Source organism: Pogona vitticeps, chromosome 2 (genome assembly GCF_051106095.1).
Source record: "Pogona vitticeps strain Pit_001003342236 chromosome 2, PviZW2.1, whole genome shotgun sequence".
Lineage (NCBI taxonomy): Eukaryota > Metazoa > Chordata > Lepidosauria > Squamata > Agamidae > Pogona > Pogona vitticeps.
This window is the reverse complement of record NC_135784.1, coordinates 77,815,439-77,834,394: the sequence shown is the minus strand read 5'-3', so window position 1 is coordinate 77,834,394 and position 18,956 is coordinate 77,815,439. Positions and strand designations below refer to the sequence as shown.

Genomic DNA, 18,956 nt, shown 5'->3' with positions numbered 1-18,956 from the left:
ATCTCATGAGAAGAGAAGACTCCTTGGAAAAGACCTTGATGTTAGGAAAGTGCGACGGCAAGAGGAGAAGGGGACGACCGAGGATGAGATGGCTGGACAGTGTCTGCGAAGCAACCAATATGAATCTGACACAACTACAGGAGGCAGTGGAAGATAGGAAGGCCTGGCGTGCTCTGGTCCATGGGGTCACGAAGAGTCGAAACGACTAAACAACAGTATTCACAGTTGAGCTTTTAAGACTTTTTTAAAAGATTTCATCAATATGCTAGGATCTTTTGGGTCCTGACCATAGGTCAGAAGCAGTTTGATGGCACAAAACATGGAGCATTTATGCTCAGTTCTACATGTGAAAAGAACTATGATGATGCCTCCAATCAAAACAGGACTACTTCAAAAGGACACCGGGAATGAAAATGCCATTTTGTCTGTCTCTTGTACTCTACTTCCATTTGCTTGTGATGAAAAGAATGACGCTTACAGGATTTTGAGAGAGCAACGATCAGTACTATTTTGGTCAGTTCTCAGAGAAACAGGTTTCACCTGCATGTCGAGACTTACTACCTGGAGCGTGCAAGAGTGGTTTTTCCCCCTTGATTCCTTCCTGTGTTTCGGTTTGAAATCTTAAAAGGCCTTTGCTAATTTCCCTATGTTCTTAGTTGCTAAAAGGGATTTAAGCCATCTTCACATTGATTTCAATGCAAGTACCTCCAGGTTGGCTTCACAGGGCATTTTGGTGAGAAGGATATTCTCTGTCACACTGCCCTTTCTTCGAGCTCCCACTTGCACTGAATTTCAGAGAAGGTAAAGAGCAGTTGGCTGTTTCTCTGCTTTGTGCTTTTTTTCCTTTCTTTCTTTTTGTTGCCTTCTTTATACCTTAGCACAAAGAACAGAAACCAGTGTACTCTCTAGTAAGACAAGTCAGTACAGTTTTTGCAACCCCCTCCTTAATCTGAATACACATGATACATTTCTGAGTACTGTACAGTATCTTCTATATCTCCATTCTTGCTCCCCATCCCCTACATAAGACTTATACGTTCTGAATCATTTAGAATATACATACCAAAGCATAACTGGGACAGCTGATGCTTGGAAGCTAAATGTAATCTCTTTGTTGTAACAATTTCATGACTGGGTCATCAGCCGCCGCCCCTGTCCAATTGACACAGTCTTTGTTATTCCTAATCATTGTACTTTTCACAATTCATCCACATTTGCTAACTTTTCCTTGAGCCACAATATCAAGGATGTGTCCAATGTAACTTTCAGTGCAGTAATAAAACTTCCCTGCAGCATGTAGATTAAAAGGTTTGTGGTAACAAATTGATAAACAAGTGTAAAATGAGTCATTAAAAACTTATGTTGATTTCCCTCAAGAGCTGGCCAGGACTTTGATCTATTTTGCTGTCCTGTATTTTCTCTAAAAAATAAAATTATGTTTTCAAAAGTATGTGTGTTGGTGAGAGGAATAACAATACCTGGGCATCAAGTTACAGTGATAACTCAAAGTGAAAGTAGGAAACAAGATGCCAGGAGACAAATCAGAAGTTTGATTGTGAATGAAGCATGCCTTCTGAGCAGAAAGATGCCAGTGTGGGCAATAGCTATTAAGGCTGAAACTCACATGCTATCAGAAGTGTTGAAAATGTAAGAGAGATTCAGAGTTTAACTTCTACTTCACTTAAATGAATTATTCTACTTAAAGCAAGGGTCCCCAACCCCCGGTCTGCAGCCCAGAGCTGCTCCGTGGGTTTCCTTCAACTGGGCCGTGGACACGGATCTCCACCCCCCGCCCGCACGCATGGGGGGGCGTGTCACACTTGTGGAGGGGCATGTCACGCTCACGGGAGGGCGTGTCGCGCTTTCGCAGCTCCCCATTGGGTGGCAGGCCAGCTGGCGGTGCCTGCTACTGGCCGCTTTGTTCTCTTGGATGGAACATTCATTCCCCCTTGTTGGCTGTGGCTCTTCAGCCTTGGCGGCAAAGAAGCAGCAGCAAGAAAGGAAAAGGAAAGGAAGAGAGAGGGAGGAAACGAGCGACAGACCGTTAAGACCAACATACGGATGGGCGCAAGCTTTCCATGCCAGGCTGCGAAAGGAGATGGGGGGAGGGGAGCGTGTTTGAGAAGGCTGTTCTGTCTGCATCACACACACACCCCGTGGCAGGTCTGAGCAGGGAGTGGAGGAGTGCCAGGTGGGAGGAAGGAGAAGTGCATGGCCAGGTTGCGAACGGGCCCCCTCCTTCACCTCAGAGAGGACGAGGCGACAGCAGCAGCAGCGGTGGCGGCACTGGCGCCCGGACAGGTGGCCCGATGAGGCGCTCAAGGTGAGGGCTCCATGTCGCCACCTCTTTCTCTCCCTCCCTGGCAATCACCGGAGCGCTTCAGAGTGCCTCGCCAAGTGACCCGCGAAGAACGGCAGTGTGGGGTGGGGATGGGGGAGAGAAATAGATAGAGAGACCTCAAACCAAGAAGCCTCGGTGGCGCCAAACCCCTGACCCTGCAAACTCCGCTGCTTCGGAGGGAGAAGACTGCTGGGCAGGAAGAGGGCTCCCCTTCTGGATGTGTGAGTGTTTGGGGGGGGAGGCAGGCGGGATGCAGCCCCTACGAGGCGGGAAGGGTCAGTGGCGGAGTTGCGCCTGTGCCTCCCAGGACCAGGGAGGCAACGCTGAAGCAGGGCGCTTCTGGCAGCCCCTGGTGAGGAAGCCCCGCAGGCACTCGCCAAGTAGGTGCCGTAGCTGCTGCTCCCGCTCCTGGTTGGGCTGAAATTAGAAGGCAGGCAGATTTTGAGAGTGGGTGGGTGTGTTGTGCTCGTGTGCATGTGCACAAGTGTGACACGCCTCTCCCTGAGTGTGACACGGCCACCTGCGAGCACGGGGTTGCCCCTGCCCACCCCAACCGGTCCACGCACGGTCCATCCCCCAAACAGTCCGCGGTCCCAAGAAGGTTGGAGACCGCTGGCTTAAAGGATTTTTTAAAAAGTTCTGTTCTTACTGATGATTGACCCAGATAGTCCGCATATATTTGCAGACAACTAAGAAGAGTTTAGCAGACCTGGCTTTGCAGTGGCATTGGCTTCTGTACTGTTTTTCAGTTTAATTAGGTTAACTGAGAATATTGCCTCTCCACACCCAAAGTCTATACAGGAAGTAAGAGCTCATTCTGGTGTAGTTTTTCATTCTTTCTCTCTGCAAACCGCAAGAACAGCATAGGTCTGATTTAATAAACAGAACAGCCTTCCCGTTAACTCCTTTGTATATCTGTATCTTACAACCAAACCTGAAATCTAGAGACAATTGCAAAATCTGTGTGTTTGAAAAATGCTAGACAGAGGAATTTCTGGTTGATGGTTCGGAGAGTAGAATGCTTCACAATTCTAGACTTTGGAACCCTGTACAGGAGGCTAGGCTGGCCTCATCTTGTCTGCCCTTCCGCAAGCAGGCAAAGACTCTTCAGGCAAGCTTTCCATGAGTGAGTGACTGGCTGCCTGAATGGGTTTGTTTGTTTTTAATGGATTGTTGTCCCTTAATGCTTTTAATGTATTTTGGCGTTGCTTATGTTTTTAGTATGGTATTTGTTGGATCTTTTCTGTATTTATATGCTCACCATTATTAGCTTTTAAATACTGTCTTTTAATGATGTACAGTATGTAAGCCACCTTGGGTCCATTTTTAAGTAGAAAGGCAGGGAGGGGAAATATTTACATACATACATACACGCACGCACGCACACCCTGTGGAAATCTGAAAGCTGCTCTGCTAGCCACTTCTGGCTCTTTTCATATGTAACCATGAACCATGGTGTAGTGCAGGAATAGCCCACCTCCCTGGCCTATTCTCATGTACCACCCTGCTCAGAAGTGTCCTCACCTTTGCAAGTGATCAGTGTAGGCCCATGGGAGAGTAACTTGCTACCCAGAGTGGACCTTTGGTCTAGATGGGCGGGGTATAAATCTAATTAAAAAAACTTTAACAAAAACTTGCCCATCCTTTTTCTGTATCCCATTTGGTGGGGAGGAATTTTGCAGTGACTGGTTGGAGACAGAGTTATTTGGTGAACAGGGTGTTACCTTCCACAAAGTATGTATCAGTCTCTGGATCATACAAGCAGTACTATGGCACCAGTACTATTAGACTTAAATGTAACCAACACCTATGAAAAGTCTTCAAGATGTTCATAGGTGCATACAGCTCACACAAAGGAGTGGATTTGTTTAGGAAGCACTTTGAAGTGAGAAATGGGTAAAGGAGTGGACCCATTGAAATTAGAATACTACATCTAAAGAGATCTTGACTTGACCGTTTTGACCAAGCCATTGTATAAGATGTGCCGCCAGAAGCTTTGAGACATGATGAAACTCATAGGCTGAGTGCAAACTTAGTTGAAAAGAAACATTGGAGGTGACTGGGGATGATTCAGCTTACCTTGAAGAAGATGCATGTCTTTGCATGGAGAGGGAGGGAGAGAGAGAGAGAGAGAGAGAGAACTTCCCTCAGACTATCGTTTATCTGTTGGTTGTTGTGGGTTTTTCGGGCTTCTTGGCCGTGTTCTGAAAGTGGGTCTTCCCAACGTTTCGCCAGTCTCTGTGGCCGGCATCTTCAGAGGAGAGCAAATTGTGTTTACCTGCTCTGACCTTCTCTCAACATAGACTGATGTTCTTAGGTTTGCTAGTGTCACTTCATTCCTACTCACATTTCCTTCTTGACAGTCTCTGGGAGAGGACAGGGTAGACATTTTGCCTTTGTTCTGAAGAAAGTGAGGGGGGAGCCATAGTTCTCCACCTTAATTATCTAGAATAGGATTTGTGTTTTCTTTTCTATATCAATATATTTCTCTAATCAGCCCTAACTTTACTGTCTTAAAATAAGAATTGTGAACAAAATTGAATTCGAGTGGGAGATGTGTTCTGCTAACCCTTCTGTTATTCAGGGATTGAGTCCTACTTCCAAGGAAGAGGGACAACAAGATGGGAGGCCGAGGCAGAGTGAAACGGAAGGAGAAGGAGTGGGCTTGTCTGTTTTTGGCTCTAGGCCTGTGCAGCCCCAAGAAGGTTATAAGCGAGGGAATGAAACCTCCACAGAAGAAGATTGCCCGTTCCAGGCTTATTATTGCATGAATGAACTGAACTGAACTCAAGCAAGACCTGAACTTCTGCATCACTCCCTGCCCCCTTTCCCCTCTTGTGCAACTGGGAGAAATACTTTATCAGCAGATTTATAGAAGGTGGAGTAAGTCATACAAAACAACTTCTGGGATAGGGAGTAAAGGAGAGAGGCTCTCTATTCTCACCCTATAGCTTCTCAAACAGCTCTCCCTTTCCAGTTAAGAAAGAGCTGCAGGATGAACTGTAAAATAGCAAATGGTGAGTCTTTTGTCCACCATCTTCCCCAGAGATACTGCTACAGGTCATTAGCATCAGTGGGAAAAGGTTAATTTATTTTAAATTCAGGGTAGGCTCTCATGGGGGTGCACGCGAATCCTCAGAGATGAACATTATGTATTCCTGTGCAAAAACATTGTCTTTCTCTGTGTTTGCCTTCATTTCTACATTCATCCCAAATGTATATAATTGCATGGTGAGAATGTGAATGGCAACATTGTTTTAAAAATGACTATTTCAACATATAGTCACATGCTGAACGCTTTTTACTGACAGCTAGCAAGAGGTACAGAGAATGTAACCAATACAACTGTGGGAGGTGATAACCGAGTCATCAGTTTGAGCCCTCCAAAATATGTTTTTTGCACTCCCGGAAGTATGATTGTTGTCCTGCTTAATGGGTTAACTAGAGAGAGTGGACGGCCAAGGTGACCTAGCAAACCATTCATGGGTGGTGATTGAGAAATGAGTCTGTGTCCGCTTAGTGTGAATAAAGTGTCCTAGTAGAAAGAGGGCTAAGCACGGATAAAGCAGTGTTTTTGTTTATTGACGTGAATTGTTGCCAGAAAATTGCTTGACTCATTGGGAATAAATTTGAACTGCTTCTCTTATACAAACTGTTTTCATATGTTGACATTGGCACTGGTTTATCAGCGAAATTAGAACTGCAGAGTAAATGGATTTGTGATATGCTGACTGTCCCTCCTACTTGCTTTTGATAGGCAGGAAGTGAATGCCCAATCAGAGCTGTGTAGGGATTCCACAAGAGCAGGAGGCAAGCCTGAAGAGACCATTTCTTATCCAGCCACCATTAAAAAAATTAGAGATAGAATAGGAAAACTCAGAACCCAGAAAGGGAGAAACTTGAATGTTGAGGGGGGCCCTGGAGATGCTGAGTAGTCAGAGACACCAAATTGTGTTTGGTCCCATTGGACAGCAAATTTATCTCTGTGCAAACAGAAAGGGTGTAGGTTGTCAGCAAAGCCAATTTCCTAAGAATAAATCATTTTACGAACTTTCATAACCAAGCTTATCACATAGGTATGTCCTGCTCTGTCAAGCGGGACCTGGCTGTTGTGTTGTCTGTTCTTACTATGAAGTGCTCGCCCATGAGCCAGGAGGGAGAAGTGGTGTAAGGTAAGAGGAATTGCCCAAAGCTCCAACCTAAGAATGCTGTCTAAGTCCTGTGACGGGGACCACGTCTTCTGCCCTGTGTGATCCAGGTGGATGGCCCTTCCACCAAGCCTGTGAAGCTGCATCTGAAGTGACCCATATTTCCTCTCAGATTACAAAAGGAAAACCTTTGTTGAGAAAAAAAAAGCCTTGTCCACAGTGCTGTAAGTGGCTCTAGCCCTCAACATTAGTGAAAGTAAGGGTGGGGGGACCTTATTTTTTAGGACAAGATGTATAAAAATTCCCAAAGAACCATCTAGTGTAAAAATATTGAAATATTAATTTACATATGAACAAGTAGTCACAGACCTTACCCTTTTTTCTTGTGATACAAGGCAGAAAAGAAGATAATATGGGTGTCCTGTTCATGGTTTCTGTTGTGCTACTTGCTACCTTCTTAACGTAGACCTCAACAACATCCATATGACAAATGAGAAAACACAGACACTGTAACAAAGGACAGAGTCAGACACAGGAGATAATGATTTGATGATCACTCCCAATGAAAGATGGGAGGAAGGATATATATTTGAAGAGAATGAAATATATCACTGTGGCTGTGGGAGAGTAACTGGGCATCTGATCTTCCAGTTCTATGATCAGATTTCGGCTCCACCTGTCATCCTCAATGGCTTTCAGGTCCATCCTCAATGGTCCTCAGAAACAGCAGAAGCTTCTGTTATAGCAGCATGATAAGAAACCAGACGGCAGATTTCTGTATAATTATTGGCAACTGGACAGTCCAACACAGCAGCTTTGAAGGATTGTGTCTCTGACGGAGATTACAATTAAATCAGAATGAATCCACAACATTTGTAGGGTGAAAAATTCAAGAACCTTTTCAGCCACAGGGGAATTAGAATAGTGGCCCCTATTGACTGTGGTCATAAGAGTACTAATGTATTTTGTTGCCAGGAAAACATTCATTAAACTTCTGCATATCAAACTAAGGGTAACGCAAGTCCACAATTCACATAAATGAATTGTTCTTGGCAGATAGGAGATCCCTGAAACCTGACAAATACTAGTCTCAGGTTCAAAATGGAGGTTAAAAGCACATGGCAACTATCAAACAGTAAGATAAGAGGAAAGGTATCACTCCTTTCTATTTCTATTATAATTTAGCTACAAATTCTCTATAAAGAGAACACTGCCCTTTAATAGCAGGAACCAAAGAAATTAGTGACAATTCCCTGAGGAGCCAGGAGTCCTACTATGCCTTATGGAAGAGTTAGGCTGTTTAGCCTTAGGCAAGCTACTATCTCATGATGCTTTACAGGTTCAGATGGAGCTTAAAAAGTTCCAGTCGTGGGGGTTACCTAATTATTAATGTCTATTGCTGCAGACCTTGTCAGCTTATTAAGGAGCAGCTGTACTAAACTCCGTTTAGATTTTTTGACTAAAGCTTCCAGAATTCCAGCTGGCCTAGTTCCCAGCATAGTGCTCTACAGAGGTTTGCATTAAGACTCCCATAATTCCCCCAAATTGCCTCAGGCCTGTTCTAACTGTAGCCTCAAACATGAAAGAGGCATCAGGTTTCTTATCTGTGCCATAGAGCCTTATGTGGTATTACCAGCACTAGGGCAACATATCAAAGATCAGATGCCCAGTTATGCCGATGGGTCCCTTGAAAAGGTTTGTTCCCCAGTTTCTCATTAAAGCTGCAGCCCTATTGCCTCCCATGAATGGGACTGATGTTTGCGCAGGTACTCTACAACAACCATGTCGCTTAGCAACCTTGGGAATGGCACTCCCACACCGGGTCACAATACCTTGACCACACTTTGTGATGTCACTTTTCATCAACTTTATACAGTCTCCAGCAGAGACTTTAGATAGAGTCATCATGTTCTCAACAGAGGAAAGCAGCTTGGCAACAACTCCTGAAAACCAAAAAGTGGAAAAGACAGAAGACCTTTCCTCCAACAAAACAACTGGGGTAAGGAAGTCAACTCTATTTCACTGGACTGGGCAGGATACTTCCAACATAGAGGTGGGTGAGGAAAGTTTTCTTCCAGGTACTCCTTTTAAAAATCTGTAGGTTTCCCGAAACATCCTATTGGACATCCTAAAATATACCTTTGTTTTTTGGATCCTAAAGGGCTCCTTTAACAGCCTGATTTCAATGAAGTGGTAACTTCTGAAAACCAAAAAGTGCAAAAAGCAGAAGAGCTTTCCTCCAACAAAACAATTGCCCAGATAAGCGGGGTATAAATCAAACAAACATCAGGTGAAGTATTCTAACAGTTTGGGGACTGAAATAGGTGGTGGGGAAGGATCACCAGTGACCACAAGTTACAACGACTCTGAAGAAGATATGAAATTGGAGGCATGACACAATCATCAGAAATGGAAGATGAAAGGCAGCTTCATCCAGCACTTTGTCAGTGGCTTGTGCTTAGGAAAGGAAAACTCTGACTTTAAACCCCCAGTGAGGCGCCGCCATCGTTTTCCATGCCGTGAGGGAACAGGCTGTATAGGTGGGACTCGTTCAGCCCTGGAAGGCAGCCCATTTAGGAGAAGGAAAACTCTGACTTCAAATCTCCACTGCCTTGTGGCTATTTCCACCGATGGAAAAGGCTTCAGGAGTTAACCTCGAGGCAAAATCCAGAGCCAGAGTCCCGGAGTATTCTGGAAACTCCTGCAGTGTTGCTGAAACCAGTTGTATTGGCTCTTGCCTTTCCATTGGACTATTTCAGTGATGTGGAAAGGGGAGATTTGCTGCTTGGGTAACAGCCTGTCCTCTATATTATTTTACCCAGGCTTCGTACCCTGGAGAGGACACTCCAGCTTCACATGCAGCATCAAAACACTAGACGCTGTTCCAAGTCCTCCATACAGAGAATGTTACCATAGTCTCTTGAGACTGAAGGATGCCTATGAATGTGGGAGAGTTTAACTCTTGCTCAGGTTTGTTATGTGTTGGTTGCCTGTGGTTTGTTTCTTCCAGGCAGGAGAAATTTGTAGACAATCACACAAACAAACACCCCTCCCACACTCCCACACCCCCCACACCCTCTGTATAGGTATGTGTGTGAGAGAGAAAGACAAAGACATAGAAAGTGTGAGAGACATGTCTCAATTGTGGGGTGACAGAAGAAGATAGTAGGTTGAAGAAATATTAATCAAATGAGAGTCATTTTACTTATAACTGTTTTCTTATTGTAAGATATTTACCGGACAGAGGTGCTTGTATTTTTAACCTCCCTCCAATATAATATAATAAGTTCTATATAGAGTGGTTGTTGTGGGTTTTTCGGGCTCTTTGGCCGTGTTTTGAAGGTGGTTCTTCCTAACGTTTCGCCAGTCTCTGTGGCCGGCATCTTCAGAGGACAGCACTATACAGTGTGTTTGTAGCGGTGAAAATGTGGCCTTTGCAGATCTGCCATGTTCATATCTCTGACAAGTGAGCCAAAGATTGAGTGGTATAGCACTATGTCTAATCCATTTTATGATATTCTTTTAATGTTTAGGAAAAAATAATTAGAACACTGGAGCCGGTAGACTTAGGAATAAAAGACTGAATTGCCTAAGCCAAAAAACCCACAAAAAAACAAGATTATTAAGCAAATGCTAGCTTGTAGTACATAAGCAAGGAAAAGTCGTTCTTGGGAGAAGTGCTAGCACATGTGCTGGTATGTGCAAGAGTCTCTTTTGGACTGTAGGAGTTTCCTTTCTAAACTACCGTATTTTTCCGTGTATCTAAAATATTTAGATTAAAAATTTAGGATCGTCTTATACATGGAAGTAAGGAAGGGGGAGGGATCATAGCACTTTGATTCCTGCTTTCCCCCTCCACTTTTTGTGAAGAAAGTGGAAGGGGAAAGCACTTTCTTATGAGGAAACTGGAGGGGGAAGCACATTCCTGACAAGAAAGTGGGAGAAAAGCAAGAATCAAAGTGCTTTGATTCCTGCCTTCCCCCTCCACTTTCTTGCGAAGAAAGAAATTATAGTTTAGAAAAGTTGGGGGGGGTTCTTATATGTGGGGGTGTATTATACACAGAAAAATATGGTACTCCTGAGCAGATGGCAGGGGGGAGAAACAGATTCAGTCCCACAGTTTAGAAAAAGAATGACACAGATAGGTTGGTGGTTTTTCACCAAATTCTGTATGTGCCTCCTATGCCAAACTAGTGGGATTTCAGCATTTTTTGTTGTTGTTTAGTCGTTAAGTCGTGTCCGACTCTTCGTGACCCCATGGACCAGAGCACGCCAGGCCCTCCTATCTTCCACTGCCTGGGTCAAATTCATGTTGGTAGCTTCGATGACACTGTCCATCCATCCATCTCGTCCTCTGTCGTCCCCTTCTCCCCTTGCCTTCACTCTCTCCCAACATCAGGGTCTTTTCCAGGGAGTCTTCTCTTCTCATGAGATGGCCAATTGGACCCTCAGCTTCAGGACAGCATATTAAGGATTAAATAGTCCTCTAAGTCCCCCCCCCCCACTCACGGAGCTCTCAGCAGGAAAAAAAGAGGTCAAACTTGAAATGGCTGAACATGTGCCAGTAGTCAAGAGTTTTGGTAATAAAGCCTTTTTGATATGAAAGAGTGTTGTGAATCTTCTGAAGTAGATATTTCAAAACTTTGCACCCACTTAATTCAGCTTCTAATAATCCTGTTCATTTCACACTACAGTGATGCCTCGCCTGACGAATGACTCGCACAATGAAAAACTCGCAAGACAAAAGCAGTTTGCGATTTTTTTGGTGACTCACAAGACAAATTTTTCTGTGGCCATGCTTCGCAAGATGAATAGGAATGCATTAATTAAGTTTCAATGCATTCCTATGGGAAACCATGCTTCTCAAGATGAAATTTTTGTAATACGAAACAACTCATGGAATAAATCTCTAGTTTTGGTTGGACAGAAACACTTATCATCCCTGAGCATTGCTCATGCTGGCTGAGATGGTTGGCAGCTGGTAGAGAAAGGGGCACCAGTTACCTGCTGCTGTAAGGTCGTGGACATTCCTTCTTGTCTTCCCCCCTCTTCCTTTTTCAACTGAAAAGTGTAATTCTCACAAAATTGGATTCTGTGGAACCTTCTGTTTTTGTGTACTCATACAAGATACAAAGTACAGTGGTGCCTCCCTTGACAAGGATAATCCGTTCCAGCGAAATCGCTGTAGAGCGAAATCGTCGTCAAGCGAGGGAAAAAAACCCATTGAAACGCATTGAAAACGGGTTAAATGCGTTCTAATGGGCGAAATACCTCAGCGTCCAGCGTAGATCCTCCATAGGGTGGCCATTTTCCAATCGCTGTCCTAAAAACAGCGGGGAGCCATTTTGCACAGCGAGCGGTCATTTTGAAACCCGATGATCAGCTGTTTTTAAATTGTCGTAATGTGAAAAATCAGTTCCCGAAGCAGGGAACCGATCATCCTTAAATGAAAATCGCCCTTTGAATAGCAATCACAAAAACATTGTCGTGAAGCGATTTCGTCGTTTATCGAGGTAATTGTAAAGCGGGGCACCACTGTAAGTAAAACACAGGCTAGGCTGTGTAATTCCTGTATGAGAAGACCACAGGTGACAGCTTATGTATATCGCCTGCAAAAGATCCATGCTTCAATTCCTAACAATTTGAGCTGGGAAGGTTTTTCTGACTAAACTGGGGATATGAGAGCAAAACTACTAAATTGTTTGGTTATTTATTTTTTAATTTTTTAACATACCTTTCAGTCAAAAACGGCCATCAAGTCAACACTTCAACCAGAACACATATTCCTTCCATTTCTGCACTTCTCCAAATGTGACACATGTCTGCAATTTAAAAATGCACGTAAAAATTCATATGTTAGGGGGAATTTATCTGAAGATTCTCAGTCATCCAGGTGAGGTTATCTAGAAGCTGAATCATAGCAACTGGACTTCTTTCTTGTTAGGTTGAAAGTAGCTTCTTCAGTTTGAGGAAAATTGGTAGGAGACCCCCCCCCCCATATATCCTCCACGTTGGTTTTACTTCCCCCTGGTTCTGAATAGATGGACAAAGGACAGTGAGGGTGAGTGAAAATCCCACTTCTGCAGTCCTTCTGCACCCATTGTCCTGGGTCGTTAATAGGCAATAGTGGTCTTTCTTGTGTGTATGGTCTTGATCTTCTTTGGGAGGAATGAATGGGCAGCATGATAAATAGGAGACAGATTGTATCTAAAGCCTCCACCCCTGCTGAGTGAGGGATTTTCTATATGAACATGTATGGCCTCCCTGACCCCTTTCTAAGCCAGTTGGTTGTCTTGGGGTGAAGATCAAGATTTAGGAAGTACAGGCCTCCACAAATCACAGCAGTGCAGTGGACCCAAATATCAAGTTCACCAGGGAAAACACCAATGACAACTGGCTGGCTTTCCTGGATGGTGCAGTCATCATAGGATCCAACAGCAGATTAGGAATAGAAATCTACAAAAAACCTACAAAGACTGATTAATACTTGCAATTTGACTCTTCACTCATTGCAACATAAACTAGGGGTCATCAGGTCGTTAAACCACTGAGCACTTTGATATGTGCTGGAGAGGCCCTTTTCACACTCCTGCCATCTTCAGAGGTCAGCTTGGTAGGTACTTGAGGAGACCTTTTTTATGCACTCACTCACTCATTCTCTCTCTCTCACACACAGACACACACACACACACACGCACGCACAACTTCTGCAAGCAAGAAGACACAAACACATACACACCCTCTTTTCCCTTCTGCGAGCCGGAAGAGACATTTTATTAAAATTATTCTAGTTAGCCTTGACCAATTTATAATCTTGAGCTAATCATAATCTTCAACTTTTAGCTGATATGTTAGTTTTCTCTTTTTTTAAGGTAAGGTAGTGTTGATATTCCAGTTAAGAGATTTTCAACAAGTTTTTCTACGAATTGTATTTTGATAATAGGACACATTCAACTAAACTAATACTTGTAAGTTTATTTTACTTGAATTTTATTTTTAAAGACTGTTTTAAATTGACACGGGTTCCAGTTCTGGGAAAGGGTGGCATGTTAAATACAAGCATAGATAGCTGATCAATCTGAGAAGTGTTGCAAATAATAATGTGAAGGAGACAGGTATCACTTGAGATGAATCTGGAGGAATATTTTTTGGATTAAAACTTTCAGAATCCGCCAGACATCTCGACCTGACACAGTACCCATTGTTGCAGCCATTTTGTGCATGGCCAAGCTACACAACACTCTACAGCAGTTACTTTGTGAGAGAACTACTTTGTGAGAGAAGCCATGACAGCTATACAGTTTCAAATATAGTGAGCAAAAAACGTTGGCAGCCTCTACTTTATAGTACTGTATACTCCAGTGGACAATTTTAAATTGAGTATTCCTTCCTGCATATGAAAGAAGGAGAATCACCTTATGTCTATGGATACATCTATTAGTATTACTCTCTCTGTTTTTTTAACGTGTCTGAGATAAACAAGGGCATCTTCTTCCGGTCTGAGAAGCTTTAATCAGGTAATACAGTTGATTATCTGACTAAACATTGTACCCTTAGGTTGAAGTGAATGAACTGTATAAGCGGCATCATATTTGTTTTGCTTCATTTACTGAGTCACCACAGGTCATTATATTCCTTGGATTTAGCTTTAGGGATGGCATTGGTTTTATGTTACATGTCATTTGAGTGTGACACAGATTAGTTATCTGGAATGTAACTGCTGCCTCAGACTAACTGATGAGACTTAGAGGTGAAACCCATGTTATGATCATGTGATACAGCCTTCTTAGGTTCTTCTCTTTCAGACTGTAGGAGGTAATGAGGATCACTTGTTTGAATGCTCTGCCCTATCAAAAAGTGCCAAACATGTTGTAAAGTACTGAATTACAAGAAAAACTAGGCCAGAATGCATATTTCTGGTTTCTGGTTTTCCATATGGTAGCAGAGAAATTTTGATGTAGAACAGCATAAAGTCCTGTGACCTGCTACCACTAGTCTGAAAAGATCTTGTGATGGATAGCTGAACTTCATGGCATTTCTGAATGTGTTTTTCCATTTGTGGCTTGGTTTCTGACCCAGTGGAACATAATATGTTATTCATGAATACAAAATGGGGATGTACACCTACAAGCCTGACTAGAGGGGGAACAGACAATAGTTGGAAGCACTGTTCATGAAGCACTAGCTGCCTAGGCCAGTCTTCCTCCATCTGGTACTCTCATGAGTAGAAATGGGCACAAAGCACTTCATAGAGCTTCCTATGAAGCTGTCAGCATGGCATCACAGATGCCGCCCTGACCCATCTCCCACTCGCCCTAGCCAGCCGGGCCACTCACTGGACTTTGCATGCTGTTGGGGTGCTTCTTCTCCTGCAGTGCTCCAATCAGGATAGGAGTTCGTCCAGCCCTTCCCCACCATCTCTGACAACCGACCACTCTGACAAGGAGTCGGGATGGGGATTCTCCCCATGTAACCAGAGAACTTGGAGAAGGACCAGCTGTGATGCCAGACCTTATGAGGTGTGGCCAGCATAGCCAGTGGCCAGAAAATATGACAGTGGTAATCTACAACACTGGTTCTTAACCTTGGGTTACTCAGGAGTTTTGGACTGCAACTCCCAGAAGCCTTCACCACCAACTGTGCTGGCTGGGGTTTCTGGGAGTTGCAGTTCAAAAACATCCGAGTAACAAAGGTTAAGAACCACTGATCTACAACATGGAGAGAGTATCAGGTTGCCTACCTACACAAGATCAATAATGGAAGGATTTATACATAATTAAATAAGGTTCAAAGTTTTGATGTGGGGCCAGGGTTAAGAAGTGTAACATCAAACCAGTTAAAACAGTTAAAGCATTCAGTGCACATCCTGTCACATCTTTGATGGAGCGCCACTGAGACATGCTAAAGACATCAAATTAGCATTTCCATTGTATCCACAGATAATTCCCCCTTGCTTGTTTGTATCTGACAGCAGTAGTTTCTCTTTCAACACTTTTCTTGTCAAGAATTCTTGCATATATGTACAGGCCATGCTGACCTGCTTTGCTCCTTCTCTTTGGGGGGGAGGGTCAGGGGGTCATCATATACATCACGGGAAAGAAAATATAGAAATGAATGGCCTGTTATTTTCCAAGCATACTTGAACTATGATGTTGAATGTCAAAAAAAAAAATGGGGGGATGATGGTTTCAGTTGCCCTTTGAAATGCAGGTCTGTTAGGTTATGTCTGGGATTAGAAGGTTAGAAGAGAGAGGAGAAAGTGCCCATTAACTGGAAGGTTTTGACATCTGTTTCTTGCCACTGTGAGAATGAATTTTCAAGGCAAAACTCACTCCTGGTATGAGCTAATTAACAAACTAGTTTCAGCTGAAGTGAAGTGGGGAGAGAGTGAAGTCACTTTAGAAAAGTTACTCTCTTCTTCAAGAAGATTTGGGGCAACTTGAGGCCTGATTAGTAAATTCCTTTGAAGGGTCTAGAAAGTGGAGCGATAGGTTTAAAAATTGTGAGTTTGCATAGTTTAGCCTAGTTTCTCTCAGGAGAATGCTATGTTCACCTGCTGCTTTGGTACCTGTACTCTGCATATTTTCTGGAACCATGCTGAAGTGTTGTTTGAATATGAGTATTAGCTTAGGATAATTAGCTTTCTTATTTTGTGTGAGAACTGTTGCAGAATTGTCTTTGCCTCAAGATTTTTTGAATGCTTGTTTGCTCCACAGTTTCTGTTGAAATTTTTTGAAACAGTTTGAAACTATTCCTTGTGACTTCTTTTTGCAACACCTTCAATAGAATAAAAGCAATTTTCTGTTCCTGCACTTACTACAGCTGATAAGTTTTACGTGGAGAAGATGAAGTGGAGAGCAAACCATCTGAAATGAATTTACTTGGAGAAGGCGCAGCAAAAATCTAACAACTGTTATAAATGTTATAAATGTTCCCTTCTGCCAGCATGGTATACGTTGCCAACAATTAAATGTGTCCCTATTTGGATTCCTGGTCAAATGCCAAGACACCTAAGCAGGGCTGTAACTAGGGTGGAGCAACTGGGCCTTTGCTACAGGGCACCAAAATGAAAAAGTGAATCTACTAATCAATATTAGACAAACAGATAGCAGCATCTTTCAGTCTTGGTCATCTTCTCTCTATTTCTGTTGGGAAAGAATATTATATTCTCCTTCCCTCTTTTTCATTGCCTCAGGACAAAATCAGTGGGTGATGGTGCCACATGCCCCAGGTGCCAGCGTTACTAATTACTATTCTTTATCAGTGTGGCACCCAATGAAGAATGCAACTGAGAACATGTTAATTAGGGTCACTGCAAGGAATGTAATTTCTCTTTTACTGGCATAAACTGCACAACAGGATTTCAGCCAGAGCTTTGATGAAACAAGTACTGTAGATAAATTCTGTCATTCAAATAATAGATTTGACCCACATATTTCCCACCCAGAAGTACAGCAGTGATAGTTCATTGCACATATAGTCAATGTCAAGATTATGGCCAAGTCAGAGAGACGTGCACTGAGCAACACTGCCCAGACTTTCCTGGTGTGGGTGACTTCCAAGAGAGCTAAGTACGCTGATAGCTGGGGGAAATCTCACTGCGTGGTCACCTCCCAACACTTTGAGTCACTCTGACTGCACACAGTTTCAGGGAATACCAAAACTTCACAAGTTTAAGCGTTTTAGCCTCTCTGCTAACCCTGCTAGATGGGAATACCAGAATACCCACAAAATGTGTGCTATCCAGTAGTTAGTCAAGGCAAGGCCTTTCCTTAGCCCCAAGAATCCTTTTTCATTCCAATAATAACCAAATTGCTCTAATTTTTTATTTTCTTTAAAGCAGAGATTTCCACCCTAATGGGAATGGACATTTCCAGCCCTGTCTGACTCGGAACAACACTCCCATTCTTAGTTTATCTTTCCCCCTGCCCTGCCCTGCTTTCCATAGTTACTGTTGACCTGAAATCGTTGGGTGTGAATTTATAATGACAGAATGGTCAGTAAGGCAGGAGGGAAAAGAAGACCAGGGTGGCTATGAACTCATAAGCGTGGCAAGGAGGCATCCATGTGGAGTCATGGTACATAGACTAAGGATATTGTATTTTATATACATCCTTAGCAAGATAAGAAGGAAAACAGTAATAGAGGGAAATGTTGGAGGCAGCAAGAAAGTTAGAAGGCCAAATATAGGATGAATTAATTCAATAAAAAAAGTTATGGCCTTGAGTTTGCAAGACCTTAGCAGGGTTGTCAATGATCAGACCTTTTAGGCTTGGCAATTCATGGGGTCACCATAAGTCAGAAGTGACTGGTGACATACGAAAACGATATCTAGCATAACTGTTAACTGGAATCTGTCCTGGAACTTGGGGATGTTACAGTTCCTAGAATCCCTGTGTGTGTCATGTGCCACCAAGTTACAACTGACTTAATAGCAATCCTAATAGGATTTCAAAATAAGTGAGTTATTTAAGGAGTGGTTTTACCAGTTCCACCCCCATCCCTGTGAATTTCCATGGCCGACCAGGGAATCAAACCCAGGATGCCCGAATCCTAGCCAGTCACAGACCCTTGTGCTGAGTACAGTCCGTTTTGACAGGAACGTCGTCTGTAAGACCAGAGACAGGAAATGTTTTCCTATTCTGTGCTTTTAACTGGCAGCATTAAATTTGAACATGACTAGAAGTGAAGCGTTTGTGGAAGTTTTTAAGCCGTAGTGTGTATGTCATTCCCTTCCCATGCATCCCAACATTTCACTTCCCCTTCCTGCCATCCTTGATATCTCTAAGCATGACAGTGAGTTTTGCAGGCAGCAAAGCCTTTAGTTAATGTTAATTTATGGTTCTGGTTACTCATCAGTGTAAGGTTGCTTGGAGAAGTGGTACAGTAGCTCACTTGTAAAGCACACGCTTTGCCTGGGCCAGTCCATGGCCAGTCTTTGCCGTCTCTAGCTTCGGCTAGAAAAGATCTCTCCAGGATGGAGGCCTTGCCACTCAGTCAGTGAACCAGTGGCAAGGTCCTGTGTCCTGTTCCAATTTTGTGACTTCCTGACAACCAGATTATTATTAACAGCTGATACCTTTTTCTGTTATTTGAAGGCATCTCTTAGTACTTGATGCCTTTTTCTGTTCTTTTTGTTTTGTCCGGAATCTGGTAGCTGTAGAAATATCTTATATGTTCTACACCCTCCCTGTAAAGAAACTTTGGCAATGATGACCTTTGTTTTGGAAACTCGCATCACAATCACACTTTTGAAAACAAGGCAAATGTGTGTTCCTCATTCTCCTCAATTCCCCCCCCCCCAACAATTGAATGATGGCCAGTGCTCCTCTGTAAGCTTCTGTGATCTGTGCAGGTTTCTCCAAAATGATACACTGTCAATTTATCTGAAACAACAGTGATAATAACAACAGTAGTGTTGCAATACAGATTTTTTTTCTTGGTGGCTGAACTGCTGTATTGCAGCC

General features: G+C 43.2%; 1 protein-coding gene across 2 annotated transcripts in view; it reads left to right on the top strand.

Moving 5' to 3' along the window:
* TWF2 (twinfilin actin binding protein 2) overlaps positions 1 to 18,956 on the top strand; it is an 84,024-nt gene that overhangs the window by 37,819 nt on the left and 27,249 nt on the right. The window lies entirely within an intron of this gene.